Source organism: Rana temporaria, chromosome 2, assembly GCF_905171775.1.
Source record: "Rana temporaria chromosome 2, aRanTem1.1, whole genome shotgun sequence".
NCBI classification, from domain to species: domain Eukaryota; kingdom Metazoa; phylum Chordata; class Amphibia; order Anura; family Ranidae; genus Rana; species Rana temporaria.
In genome coordinates, this window is record NC_053490.1 from 190,344,955 (window position 1) to 190,359,413 (window position 14,459).

The following is a 14,459-nucleotide window of genomic DNA, read 5'->3' on the forward strand; positions in this document are numbered from 1 at the left end:
ACGGCGTAACAGACTTACGCCGGTCGGATCTAATAGAAATCTATGCGTAACTGATTCTAAGAATCAGGCGCATAGATACGACCGCCCAGATACGACGGCGTATCTGGATATACGCCGTCGTATCTCTTTTGAGAATCTGGCCCATAGTCCTCTAGCAGCTTTCGAAATGAAAAAAGCAGCTCCAGCTGCAATATTTACCTCCTCTATGGAGTTGGCCCCTAAAAATTCACGGCTTCTGCACCTGGCTGCAACTCTTCTTCTAGGTTGAATGATGGCCAGGATCATCCAACCCACTAAAGCTTGCCATAGATGGTATGTTTTTTCGTTCAGTAGGCAGGCTGAATGAAAAAAAATTGAACAGACTCCTCTGTCCACACAAATGAGGTGGATGGAGGAATCCCTCCTGCTGGGACATTGTATTCTGACAACGGCAGTGAATACACTTGTGACGGTATTGGTATGATATCCCCGTCAACGTTCCCTTCTTCCCATAACGAAAATCACCCCAATATTCCACGAGAAGGAATATCCCTGGAGTCGCCCAGAAAGCCACACATGCCAAGCTTACTGCTGGAACAACACAGAGTTTAATGTTATACACACACAGCTTATATGTCATTTCCAAAACTGTTACAATGACAAATCTCCGCCCCCCTCTTACACAGTGGGGGGTCTTCACTACAGCTCCTTTGAAATAAAGATATTTCTTTGAACTAATCAGTATCTAGCCGGTTCGGCACCGCATATAGAGAGATAATTACCACAATGAAGCAATCAGCATAATTAACACAAGCCACTTAAACACAGATCTCCTTCACACAACACAATAGATCAATTAACCTTTAGAAATAGTGAGGGGACATTAGCACTTCAATAACCGGATGGTAATCACAATGGCAAGCAGGGAGAATTAGACTGAGACATATAGGCAAATGTATCACAATGGCCCCCCTTTTTCTCCCTGCTCCGGAAAACCCGGTTGGACCTTCCCTGGTCCAGTAGGGTTGACGGGTTTAGAGCTTTTAGTCCGAGGTTAACTCCGTTTGGCATGACTGACCTCCCTTGGCAACTGCTTTAGACTCAGGTATGCCACCGGTTCGTCAGATCACACGCCGGTCAGTCCCCAAGTCTTTGTGCGATCTGCAAAGTCACCAGAAGTCAGTGTGAAGACGGCGAATGGGTCTGTGCACCGCCATCTAGGTGTCCCGCTATGGGAGGGGCAGGTTATGGCTCTGAAGTGACAGTCACAGGAGACTGAAAAAGAAAAAGTTATATTTGTTGAAATGCTGTAGCACTGGTGCTCAGAGTCCGGGAAGGGGGGGGGGAGGGGACTCAGAGCCCCATAAGGTCAGCCACCCCCTGCTCCCTCCGCAGCCGCCGGTTCTCCTCTTTGAGCTTCTCCAGCTCCATCTCCAGTTCATGGAGCCTGGGGGGGTCAGCCCGCTGTGACCTCAGGTGGTTGTTCTCCTCCTCCATGCGGCTTATGCACTCCTCCAGCTCTATGTACTCACGGATCAGATCCTGCTTGCTCATGTCCTGCAGGCTTTCCACGTGGTCCTTCATCATCAGGAACTGGGTGGTGGTGTAAGGGGCCACCGGTGGGCCCTTGGCGAACATCTCGGCCCGCATCTGGGGCGCCCGCTGCGATTCCATCTCCTCCAGTCGCTTCTTCTCCTCCCAGGTCCGCTGGTTATATGACTTCCAGGACCTCTTCTTCTTGGAGGGTAGCTGGCGGTGCCTCTTTCTGCCCAGCTCCCTCCAAGGCCCCTCCGGCTCATGGCTGTCGCCCATGACCAGCTGACAATGGTGTTCCCTGTTGTCCTTAATAACAGATTGTACCATGAGGGCTTCGTAAGGGGTGCCCAATGGTTCTTCCTGACCCAGCTCCTGGGGATCCCAAGCCGAGTCTACACAATGGGCTGCTGCTGGTGGGCGGTACCCAGGTTGAGACCAATTTGACCTGGTGTTGTCATTCATGGGGCAATTCTGCTTGAAGTGACCCAACTGTTTGCACCGGAAGCAGCGTTGTTCGTTGTCCTCCTGGCGTGGGTAGCGAGGGCTAGATGTCATCGGTCTGTTAGGCGGTTGGTATCTAGCGGCTGGTGGTGTCAGGGACTCACCTTCCAAAATCGTCAGCCCAACATTGGGCTGAGACAGCGGCGTGCATCAGCGGGACGTGCGCGTGCGTCAGCGGCGCGCGCACGTGCGCAGCGGGAGCGCGCGCGTGCACGTGAACCCTCCTTGGCGCCAAAACGCCTTTAAAAGCTCAGTCCTTGCTTCCTGCAAGTTGCTGTCTGATCTGCAGTCCCTGATTGAACTTGAACCTGAGAACCTGCTTACCTGATTTGAACTTCTGATTGAACTTGTGACCCGGCTTGTTTGACCATCCGTACCTCTCCGATCCTGACCCCGGCTTCCATTGACCACCTCTTCAGATTGACCTACCATTGCCAGACCTTCCTGCTTGTACCCTGATTACTCTTCTGCCTGCTGCATCTGATTACCTGAACCATCTGTTGTGACCCGGCTTACCTGGCTCTGCTTCCGTCTGCTGTCATTGATCCAATCATCTTCCAGCCTACCCGTCCAGAGGAAGTCAGCACCTGCTTCACCTACCCAGCACGCCGGCACTCCTACCCCGCCAGGCTCCTGAGTCTGCTGTTCCCAATCCGGCAGCTCACGAGCCGGAGCTGTAAGAGAGGCCTCCTCCTACCATCGGGCTCTGGCTACCAGGTACGTGATACATAACAGGTGGGTGTGAGGGCGCCGTTGGTTGTGGAGGTTGTACCCGTGGTGTGAGCTGGTTTGTCTTGCGAGTATCCGCATATTCATCCGCCAACTCTGCGACACCAGTTCCGCCTGGGACTTTCAGAGGCCTTAAAAGATGAACTGGCTCGCATCGGGGTTCCTGATACCTTAGAAGATTTGATCGACAAGGCTATTCAGATTGATCGACGTCTACGAGAACGACGGGCCGAACGTTCTTCTCATCTAAGTCGTCCAGTTTGGGTCACTACCAAAGCACCCATGCCTGCATCCCGATATCAACCACCTGTCTGCCCAAGTCCTGCCAGCTCTCCTCCACATACTTCTGAGCCTATGCAACTCGGAGTCATGCGACCCACATTGCCTCCAGAAGAACGAGCACGCCGTCGTCAACTGAATCTATGCCTATACTGCGGTGAGCCCGGTCATTATGTCGCCAACTGCCCCACCAAGATGCGTAAGTGCCGTTCCTCTGTTTCTCTCAACGTTTCCGCTCTCCCAGTCAATACAAACCACCTTGCTCTCTCTCTGTCTTTACAGCTCCAAGGAAGAACGATTCCGGTCAACGCAATTATTGACTCCGGGGCCTGCAGCTGCTTCATTGATGCCGCCTTTGCCAACCTACACAATATTCCTCTTCGAAGAAAGAACTTCAGACTTTCCGTTTTTCTAGCTGATGGATCCCACATTAAATCAGGACAAGTAACACAAGAAACCCTTCCTCTACCTGCTACTACTTCCGCTGATCATAAAGAATTATTAATTTTGGATGTGATCTCCTCTCCTCTATTTCCTGTGATTCTTGGCATTCCCTGGCTCCGGATTCATAACCCTCAGGTTGATTGGTCCTCTGGAACTTTACGATTTCCTTCTCGGTACTGTCAAGAATATTGTTTACCTAAAGTACCTAGTTTTTCTCCCACTCTGCTATGCCTGAACACCGATCCCAGTTTACTCCAGTCCGTCCTGGAACATTATCACGAGTTCCTCGATGTGTTCAGCAAAAAGGGGGCCGACTCCCTACCACCTCACCGTCCTTATGACTGCCCGATAGAACTGCTTCCTGGGGCTGAGATCCCTTTTGGGCGCATCTTTCCATTATCCGAGAAAGAACAAGATGCTCTGAAAATTTACATTGACGAAAATCTAAACAAGGGATTCATTCGGCCGTCCACCTCACCGGCGGGTGCTGGAATATTTTTTGTTGCCAAAAAGGATCAAACCCTTCGCCCATGCATCGACTATCGGGAACTCAACAACATCACGGTTAAAAACCGATACCCGTTGCCCCTAATACCTGAATTATTCCAAAAACTAAGATCCGCCACTATTTTCACCAAGCTGGACCTGAGGGGGGCTTATAATTTAATTCGCATGAGAGACGGTGATGAGTGGAAAACTGCCTTTCGCACTCGGTATGGCCACTACGAGTACCTCGTCATGCCTTTTGGGTTATGCAACGCTCCTGCTACCTTTCAGCATTTCGTCAACGACGTGTTTAGAGACTTTTTAGACATCTTCGTCATCGTCTACCTGGATGATATACTGGTTTTCTCTGGCTCGTTAGACAAACATCGGGAGCATGTCTGCAGAGTTTTAAACCGGCTCCGCCTGCATGGCTTATACGCAAAGGCAGAAAAATGCGAATTTGAGTTACACACCATTCAGTTCCTGGGTCTGGTGATCTCCCCGACGGGAATCGAGATGGACCCAAAGAAAGTGTCTGCCATTCTGGACTGGCCAGTACCTCTAGATAAAAAGGGGGTACAAAGATTTATAGGATTCGCAAATTTCTATAGACGCTTTATTAAAGGTTTTTCTTCCATCGTTGCTCCCATTACACAGCTCACCAGACAAAATTTCCGTTTCCACTGGAACTCCGAGGCTCAGAAGGCCTTCGACACCTTGAAGGGACTCTTCACTTCTGCTCCGATCCTCAGTCACCCCAACCTGGTTCTACCTTTTCTCCTTGAGGTGGATGCTTCTGAAGTCGCTGTAGGGGCCGTTATATCTCAACGACTTGGGAACAAGGACTTAGTACACCCGGTGGGCTTCTTCTCCCGAAAACTCTCCCCTGCGGAGAGAAATTACGACGTAGGTGATCGTGAATTATTGGCCATCAAGGCCGCATTAGAAGAGTGGAGATACCTGTTGGAAGGTGCTGCACATCCAGTGCTAATTTATACGGACCATAAAAACCTAGAATATTTAAGAACTGCTAAACGATTGAAACCTCGACAGGCCCGCTGGGCTCTCTTCTTCTCCCGTTTCTGTTTCCACATCACCTACCGTCCTGGATCAAAGAATGTCAAGCCAGACGCTCTGTCCCGAATGTTTGACAACCCAAAGGACACCTCTACCCCTGACACCATTCTTCCAGAAAACAGCTTTCTGCTATTACATGCCGATCTTATATCATTACTTAGAGGAGCGTCTTCTGAATCTTCAAAACCTCCCAATATTTCTCTAGAGTCCAGAGATGGATTATTTTGGAAAGGAAGCCAAATTTTTGTACCTGAAAAGACCCGAGTCGAAGTTTTAAAACATCTGCACGATCACCCACTGGCAGGACATTTTGGGGTTCGCAAAACCCTGGAACTAGTACGCCGCACCTTCTGGTGGCCCGGCTTGGAGGATTTTTGCAAGTCCTATATCAGATCTTGCCCTATCTGTAACCGGAACAAGACACCCCGAAACCAAGCTTGGGGCCTACTGAAACCACTACCTGTGCCCGATCGACCATGGAAAATGATCGCCATGGATTTTATTGTAGAACTTCCCTGCTCTGAGGGTTGTTCTGTCATTTTTGTGATTGTGGACCGTTTGACCAAAATGGCCCATTTTCTTCCTTTAAAGAATACACCTTCTGCCATTGAGACTGCTCGTGTATTCATTAAAGAAATCGTCAGACTACATGGGGTGCCCTCCAACATCGTGTCAGATAGAGGAGTTCAATTTACCTCTCGGTTCTGGAAAGCTCTTTGCAAGACGCTACAGATTGAACTTGCTCTATCCTCGGCCTATCATCCTCAGACCAATGGGCAAACTGAAAGAACCAATCAGACTTTGGAACAGTACATCAGGTGTTTTACAACGTTCTCCCAAGATGACTGGGTGTCTCTGTTACCCCTAGCAGAATTTGCGTACAATAACGCCAGTCATTCTGCTACGGGGCAATCTCCCTTTTTTGCCAATTATGGTTTCAACTTAACCTTTTTACCAGACTTTCTTTCAGAGTCCTCAGTTCCGGCTGTACAGAGCACTATGGAGTTCCTCAACCGCAATAACCAACTGTTACGGGAGACGGTGACCAAGGCCCAGGCTGACAGTAAGAGGTTCTTTGACAGAAAAAGGAGAGGTGAGCTAGATCTGAGACCAGGAGACCAGGTATGGCTTTCTACGAACAATCTTAGACTAGCCTGTCCGTCCAAGAAATTGGGACCAAAATTTTTGGGACCCTTTCCGGTCAAGAGAAAGATCAATACAGTTTCATATGAACTATCCTTATCTGATTCTCTTAAAGTGCATCCTGTGTTCCATGTCTCTTTGTTAAAACCCGCAGTTCCGGATCCTTTTCCTAATATGGGGTCCAAACCTCCCGAACCGATCCATGTCGATGGCAACGAGGAATTTGTGGTAGAGACTATCCTGGATTGTAGGAAAAGACAAGGACAAAACCAATTCCTGATCAAGTGGAAAGGTTATGGACCAGAAGACAATTCCTGGGAACCCGAAGGTAATATCCATGCCAAAAGACTAATACGTGCATTTTTTCTCGCTCACCCTGACAAAGTGGCCCGACTGGGCATCCGGAGGTTGCCCCTTGGGGGGGGCAATGTCAGGGACTCACCTTCCAAAATCGTCAGCCCAGCATTGGGCTGAGACAGCGGCGTGCATCAGCGGGACGTGCGCGTGCGTCAGCGGCGCGCGCGCACGTGCGCAGCGGGAGCGCGCGCGTGCACGTGAACCCTCCTTGGCGCCAAAACGCCTTTAAAAGCTCAGTCCTTGCTTCCTGCAAGTTGCTGTCTGATCTGCAGTCCCTGATTGAACTTGAACCTGAGAACCTGCTTACCTGATTTGAACTTCTGATTGAACTTGTGACCCGGCTTGTTTGACCATCCGTACCTCTCCGATCCTGACCCTGGCTTCCATTGACCACCTCTTCAGATTGACCTACCATTGCCAGACCTTCCTGCTTGTACCCTGATTACTCTTCTGCCTGCTGCATCTGATTACCTGAACCATCTGTTGTGACCCGGCTTACCTGGCTCTGCTTCCGTCTGCTGTCATTGATCCAATCATCTTCCAGCCTACCCGTCCAGAGGAAGTCAGCACCTGCTTCACCTACCCAGCACGCCGGCACTCCTACCCCGCCAGGCTCCTGAGTCTGCTGTTCCCAATCCGGCAGCTCACGAGCCGGAGCTGTAAGAGAGGCCTCCTCCTACCATCGGGCTCTGGCTACCAGGTACGTGATACATAACAGGTGGGTGTGAGGGCGCCGTTGGTTGTGGAGGTTGTACCCGTGGTGTGAGCTGGTTTGTCTTGCGAGTATCCGCATATTCATCCGCCAACTTCGCGGCCTCTGGTAGAGTCATGGGCCTGCGATCTCTCACCCAATCCTTGACGTCCGTCTGGATGTGATTGTAAAATTGCTCCAGGAGCATTAGTTGCAAAATGTCCTCTGCGGTGGTGGCCTGGCTGCTGTTAACCCAGTTAGAGGCCGACAGGGACAACTGGCATGCCCATTCCGCGTAAGAGTCTTTCGTGGTTTTGCGTGAGTCCCTGAACTTCTGTCGGTGGGACTCTGGGGTTACTGCATAACAAGCCAGGAGCACTTCTTTAACCCTGGCGTAGCTATGGATATCCTGATCTGGCACGGTCCGGAAAGCATCAGAAGCTTTGCCTGACAGTTTGCCTGACAATATTGCAACCCACTCTCTTCTAGCTATTCGGTGCAGGTTACATTGTCGCTCAAAATCCGCCAGGTAGTTATCAATTTCACAGTCCTTTTCATCAAAAGCTTTAAAAGCGCTAAACGGAATCTTCCTTGTGTCTGCTGTGCTGTACTCACTGTTCGGAGAAGGTGCGGCTGCTTGTTGGACTGCTGCCAGTTTTAACTGTAGTTCTGCGTCCCTTATTTCTTTAGCCTCTTGTAGTTCTGCGTCTCTTATTTGTTTGTCTCTTATTTCTTTAGCCTCCTGTAGCTCCATCACTCTCAGCACCACATCTGCCGTTGGGTTCGGGCCGAACCATGCTAGCTTCTCTCTCATTAGCTTGTTGGCTGGCGATTCCTCCTCCTGAATCACTGGTGTCTCCATCTCTTGTACTGCTGGCGTTGCTGCAATCCCATCCTCCTGGTCTAGCTCCATTGATTCTGCTATGATGACCCGCTTGGTTTTGTTGCTAGCAATCCTTCCACAAACTTCCAGTAGTTCTTCCAGTGTCTGCTTGGAATCCGGGTGTGAAGGGGAATAGAAGGGAAAAATCCCACAGCTGCCAACCAATTGTGACGGTATTGGTATGATATCCCCGTCAACGTTCCCTTCTTCCCATAACGAAAATCACCCCAATATTCCACGAGAAGGAATATCCCTGGAGTCGCCCAGAAAGCCACACATGCCAAGCTTACTGCTGGAACAACACAGAGTTTAATGTTATACACACACAGCTTATATGTCATTTCCAAAACTGTTACAATGACAAATCTCCGCCCCCCTCTTACACAGTGGGGGGTCTTCACTACAGCTCCTTTGAAATAAAGATATTTCTTTGAACTAATCAGTATCTAGCCGGTTCGGCACCGCATATAGAGAGATAATTACCACAATGAAGCAATCAGCATAATTAACACAAGCCACTTAAACACAGATCTCCTTCACACAACACAATAGATCAATTAACCTTTAGAAATAGTGAGGGGACATTAGCACTTCAATAACCGGATGGTAATCACAATGGCAAGCAGGGAGAATTAGACTGAGACATATAGGCAAATGTATCACAACACTTATCAGTGGCTGCAGCCACTAATCAACAAATGTTTTCCATCTAGCCTATTCCATCTAGCCTACACTGGTTGGGGCTCACAGAATTCTTGGACAGTACAGCACTCACAGGTCATTACACATACCTGCCAACATTTAGAAAATACAATGCGGGACATCTTGTTAAGCGGGGGGGGGTGCAAAGTTGTTGAGCGGGGTGGGGGTGGGGCAGGGATCAAAGTTGTTGAGCGGGGGGGGATCAAAGTTGTTCAAGGGGGGGGGGGGTTCTTATACCTGTGCATATTCCTCTGTCCCGACACCACGCATGCGCTATTCGACTGTAGGCCGCTCCGTATTTCCCGCCGCACTGTGATTGGGCGTATAGCGGCCATGTGCGGAGGCGGAACTTCTAGACGATCAATGACATGCAGGCCAGCCCCACGCCGCACATGACCACCATACGCCCAATCACAGGGTACCGGAAATCAAACATGGCGGTGGAACACAAACATGGAGGTGGAGCGCAAACATGGAGGCACGGATTGTCGCGCCCGGGCCCTGTTTTGCGGGATCCTAGTCTAGTCCGCGGGACCCCGGGACAGACATTGAATTGCAGGAGGATCCCGCGGAATCCGGGACAGTTGGGAGGTATGCATTACATCCTTGAGGAAGGATCGTCCACTCACATCGGAGAAAAGGAGGAACCTGTAGTGTCACTTGACCAGTATAAGGGTAGAACAGGTTTAAAGTACAAAGCTACGTTCCCACCATATGCACCCCACCCTATATCATTTCTATCTGCTCCACTCACACCAGACTGAATTGTGTTGCTGGAATGTCAAAACCTGTTTGCACACTCTTCTGACATATGAGTGTCTCCATGGTAATATTATCCTTCCATATACACCAAAGTGTAGGGAAGGAATAGGACAAGCAAACAAAAAAATGTTTCTAGCCCAGAGGGGCTTATTATTGTAACCATGGTCAAAAAAAGCCCTGCAAACAATGCGTGTAAAAAGGAAGAATTGTTTGCCTAAATAGGGCTGCTTAAGGCCATACCCTCAACTTATTACAGTTTATCTATTCTCACAGTTGCCTTATCAGCAGAGCAACTGTTCATTTTCTGTGCAGAAAGTTCTTTCAGATCTCCTTATCTCTCATACATAACAATAGGACAGCAGCAGTACAATACAGTCTTAAAACTCTGGGCCATGTGTACGCAAATATACATTCCCACGTCAGCGAGAAGCAAACAATCGTTAAACATGGAAAATCTTGAACTTGTGCTGTCTATTTTACCTTTTTTTTGCCTGACTTGCTATCATTGTGCTGTACACACCTTTTATATCCTGAGTCTTTGTTGACAGTAACATACCTATATGTATCCTATCCTTTCTGGCCTCGGGTTCCCCTTTTGCTTGGTCTAATACTCCCTGCTGAATGTTCACACTGGGCTAAATATTACCTTTGGAGGGATCTATGGGCCAGATTCACGTTGAAGTGCGGCGGCGTAACGTATCGTACATACGTTGCACCGCCGCAAGTTTTTATCGCAAGTGCCTGATTCACAAAGCACTTGCAGTGAAAACCTACGCTGGCGGCCTTCGGCGTAAGCCCGCGTAATTAAAATGGGCGTGTGCCATTTAAATTAGGCGCGCTCCCGCTCCGGACCTACTGCGCATGCTCCGTTTCGAAATTCCCGCCGTGCTTTGCGCGAAGTGACGTCATTTTTTCGAACGGCAACGTGTGTAGCGTACTTCAGTATTCCCGGACGTCTTACGCAAACGACGTGAATTTTCAAATTTTGATGCGGGAACGACGGCCATACTTTATACAGCACATACGTGTGCTGTGTAAAGTTAGGGCACCCAAAACGACGACTAACTTTGCGACGGGAAACTAGACTAGCAGTGACGTAGCGAACGCGAAAAACCGTCGTGGATCGCCGTAACTCCTAATTTGCATACCCGACGCTGGTTTACGACGCGTACTCCCCCCAGCGGTGGCCGCGGTACTGCATCCTAAGATCCGACAGTGTAAAACAATTACACCTGTCGGATCTTAGGGCCATCTATGCGTAACTGATTCTATGGGCCAGATTCACAAAGAGATACGGCGGTGTATCTACAGATACACCATCGTATCTCTGACGTAAACTGGTCCTATCTATGCGCCTGATTCATAGAATCAGTTACGCATAGATAGGGCTAGATCCGACAGTGTTACAATGTGTTACACTGTCGGATCTTTTTTTCAATTTAAAAATGGCGTTCCCGCTGATTTACGATAAATAATATGTAAATCAACGAGATACGCAAATTTACGAACGTACGCGGACCCGACGCAGTCTTCTTACGACGTTTCCGTAGCGGCGTACCCGTCGTATACCCCTACTTTCATCAGGCGCAGCCAATGTTAAGTATAGCCGACGTTCCCGCGTCGAATTTAAATTTTTTAACGTCGTTTGCGTAAGTCGTTCTAGAATACGGATGGACGTCGTTTACGTAAGCGTCGCAAGCACTGACGTCCTAGCGACGTCAGTGGGAGCAATGCACGCCGGGAAATTCCCCGGACAGCGCATGCGCATTTAAATTGGCGCGGGGATGCGCCTGATTTAAATAGTACACTCCCCTAGCCGCGGAATTTGAATTCCGCCGGGGGATTTAGGATCCGCCGTCGCAAGTTTGGAGGTAAGTGGTTTGTGAATTAGCCACTTGCCTCCTAAACTTGCTAGAGCGGATCTTAATTCACGTAGAACGAGCGGATCTATAGATCCGCTGCGCTACGTGAATCTGGCCCACTGAATCAGTCGCATAGATACTCTGAGAGATACGACGGAGTATCTGAGATACTCCGTCGTATCTTCTTTGTGAATCTGGCCCTATATATCTGGTTGTATTTAGACTCATCTGTATTGCTACACCACTTTTTTTCTCTCCCAGCCTACTTGAATTGCTCTTTATTATAATATATTCCTTTCTACAATGTCCTCCATACGACGGTGTAATATTTTCACCTCGCAGTTTGGCTCCCCTGTACCCACATTTTCCCATAGCAGAGTTTATGTACTGGAATGTATAATTGATGTTAGCCCACAACATTGGACTGTGTTATGTCCAATAATACACACTATGGACCAGATTCTCAAAAGAGATACGCCAGCGTATCGCCTGATACGCCGTTGTATCTCTGAGTCCGCCCGTCGTATCTATGCGCCTGATTCATAGAATCAGTTATGCATAGATAACCATTAGATCCGACAGGCGTAAGGCTCTTACGCTGTCGGATCTTAAATGCAATTTTTTTTTCCGCCGCTAGGTGTCGCCGACGGCGTTTTCCCGATCGAGTATGCAAATTAGCTAAATACGCGAATTCCCGAACGTACGCCCGACCGACGCAGTGAAGTTACGACGTTTACGTAAGATTTGCGACACGTAAAGTTGCCCCTGCTATATGAGGCGCAGCCAATGTTAAGTATGGCCGTCGTTCCCGCGTCGAAATTCAAAAATTTACGTTGTTTGTGTAAGTCGTCCGTGAATAGGGCTGGACGCCATTTACGTTCACGTCGAAACCAATGACGTCCTTGCGACGTCATTTAGCGCAATGCACGTCGGGAAATTTTTGTGAATCAAGCACTTGCCCGTAAAACTTGCGGCGGCGTAACGTAAATCAGATACGCCGAGTTTTACGCCGTTATACAAGAATCTGGCCCTATCTCTTTTTTTTCTTTAAAGATTTTAATACAGCCTGGCCCCTGTATGCCCCCTGTGGCCACACAGAACCCCCCTTGCTGCAGTTTTTTGGACTGTTTGGGTGCGTACCCTCTGCTGGTGGTCTTTCTGGTAAGTTGGGAGGAACTGATAGGGTGGGAGATTATTGAACCATGACACATGATTTGTTACTATTATATTTAGGTTATATACATGAATGTTGATGTCTTGTTTATGCATTTATTATTATTAGAGACACTTTTGAACACTGGTGACCATATAAACCCCTGAAGAAGCCATTGATGGCGAAACATGTAGGGAAGTGATATTTATCAGTGATTACTTCATGTATACAGATACCTTGGCCAGTATAAAAGTCTGTATATTTACTCTGCTAATTTTTATGCACTTTATTTTTGTATTGTACTTTGTAATAAAATTGATATCTTTTAAGTAAAACTGTATTCTCTTCTATATTTGGGCACCGTTATAATCCCCAACAAATCCCTTTCCATTAATTCTACATGGAAAATCTTTTGTGAGCCGTAACAAGTACTCTGACTATTATTCAGGCATTTTATTTTTACACAGTTCTGTTGCTCTCCTAAATCGGGTCACTTCCAAAACCTAAAGTGTATGTTTGGCATTATGCTTTACTGCATACAGATTTCTTAAGCAAATCATTTTACGGAGTCTATTGCAAACTTTCCTACCTGGAGATCCTGCTGGTAACAGAGCAACAGCACTTCTAGTTGAAAATGTAAAATGTACAATTAGCGGCAGCAAGGTCAACCTGCCCTTCTAACTCCTTCAGTTGGCCATTGTCATTGAGCTGATTATGAGATCTGAGAATGGGAGACATTGTAGCACCTTCTGACAACTAGAGTTGGGCAAACGTTTCGAACCAAGTAAAATGCCTGTTCGCCCGTACATCCGTTCAACAAACACATGCATTTTCAGGGCTTTTAGTGGGTGTTTGCCCCACCGAACATCCTGCAATGTACTGTGCGCTGTGCATTGTAAGCCCTAAATTGAGCACAGCTTTGCCCAATCATGGCGTAGTGAATAGCTGGTTGTTAAGGAGCGGTGCCAGGATGCCTACTGCAGCGTCCTTAACAACCAATGAGTCGTCAGCTGTTAATGGGCATCCCCTGCTGACAGCTGAATGTAAAAAAAACCATTGCGGGCGATAAAAGACCTTCAGGTCTGGTATGGATTTTAGGGGAAACCCTACGCCAAAAAAATATAAAAAAAACTACATACCATACCCTTATCTGAGCATGCAGCCTCAAAGGCCAGGAAAGGAGAGACGGCGAGCGAGCCCATACTCATTCACATAGGAGAGGCTGGGATCTGGGGGCCCCCATGTTAAAGGGGCTTCCAGAGTCCGATAAGCCCCCACCTGCAGACCACTACAACCACCGCCAAGGTTTGAGGGGAAGAGGCCCTTGTCCCCTTTAACATGGCCCCATGTTGAGGGCATGCAGCCTGGTATGGTTTAAGAAGAGGGAGGCACTCGCTCATCCCCACCTATATTTTGGCGTGGGGTCCCCCCAATTCCATACCAGACCCTTATCAGAACATGCAGCTCGGCAGGCCAGGAAAGGGGGGATGAGCGAGCACCCCCTCCCACCTCCTAAACCAGACCAGGCCACATGGGACTTCTACCCAACAACCCTGGGCAGTGATTGTGGGGGTCTGCAGGTGGGGGGCTTATTGGACAGTTTTTAACAGTTCCTTTATTAAAAAATAAAAAAAACGGTGTTCCCCCATGTAGACCATTTTCAATTATGAGGACGCCACCACCGCCAACCCGGAAAAAAATAAAAACGCAAACCCCTGAATGCCTGGCTGGCCGTTTTACAGTTCTTATATAGGTAAGGGGCAAAGCCACCTGGCAATGTCACCTGGTGGCACCGCCACCTTGTGACATTACTGACTGGTGCATGCTGAGTTGGTGACGCCCCAAGGGGCGATGCAAACCGATGATGTTGCCAGA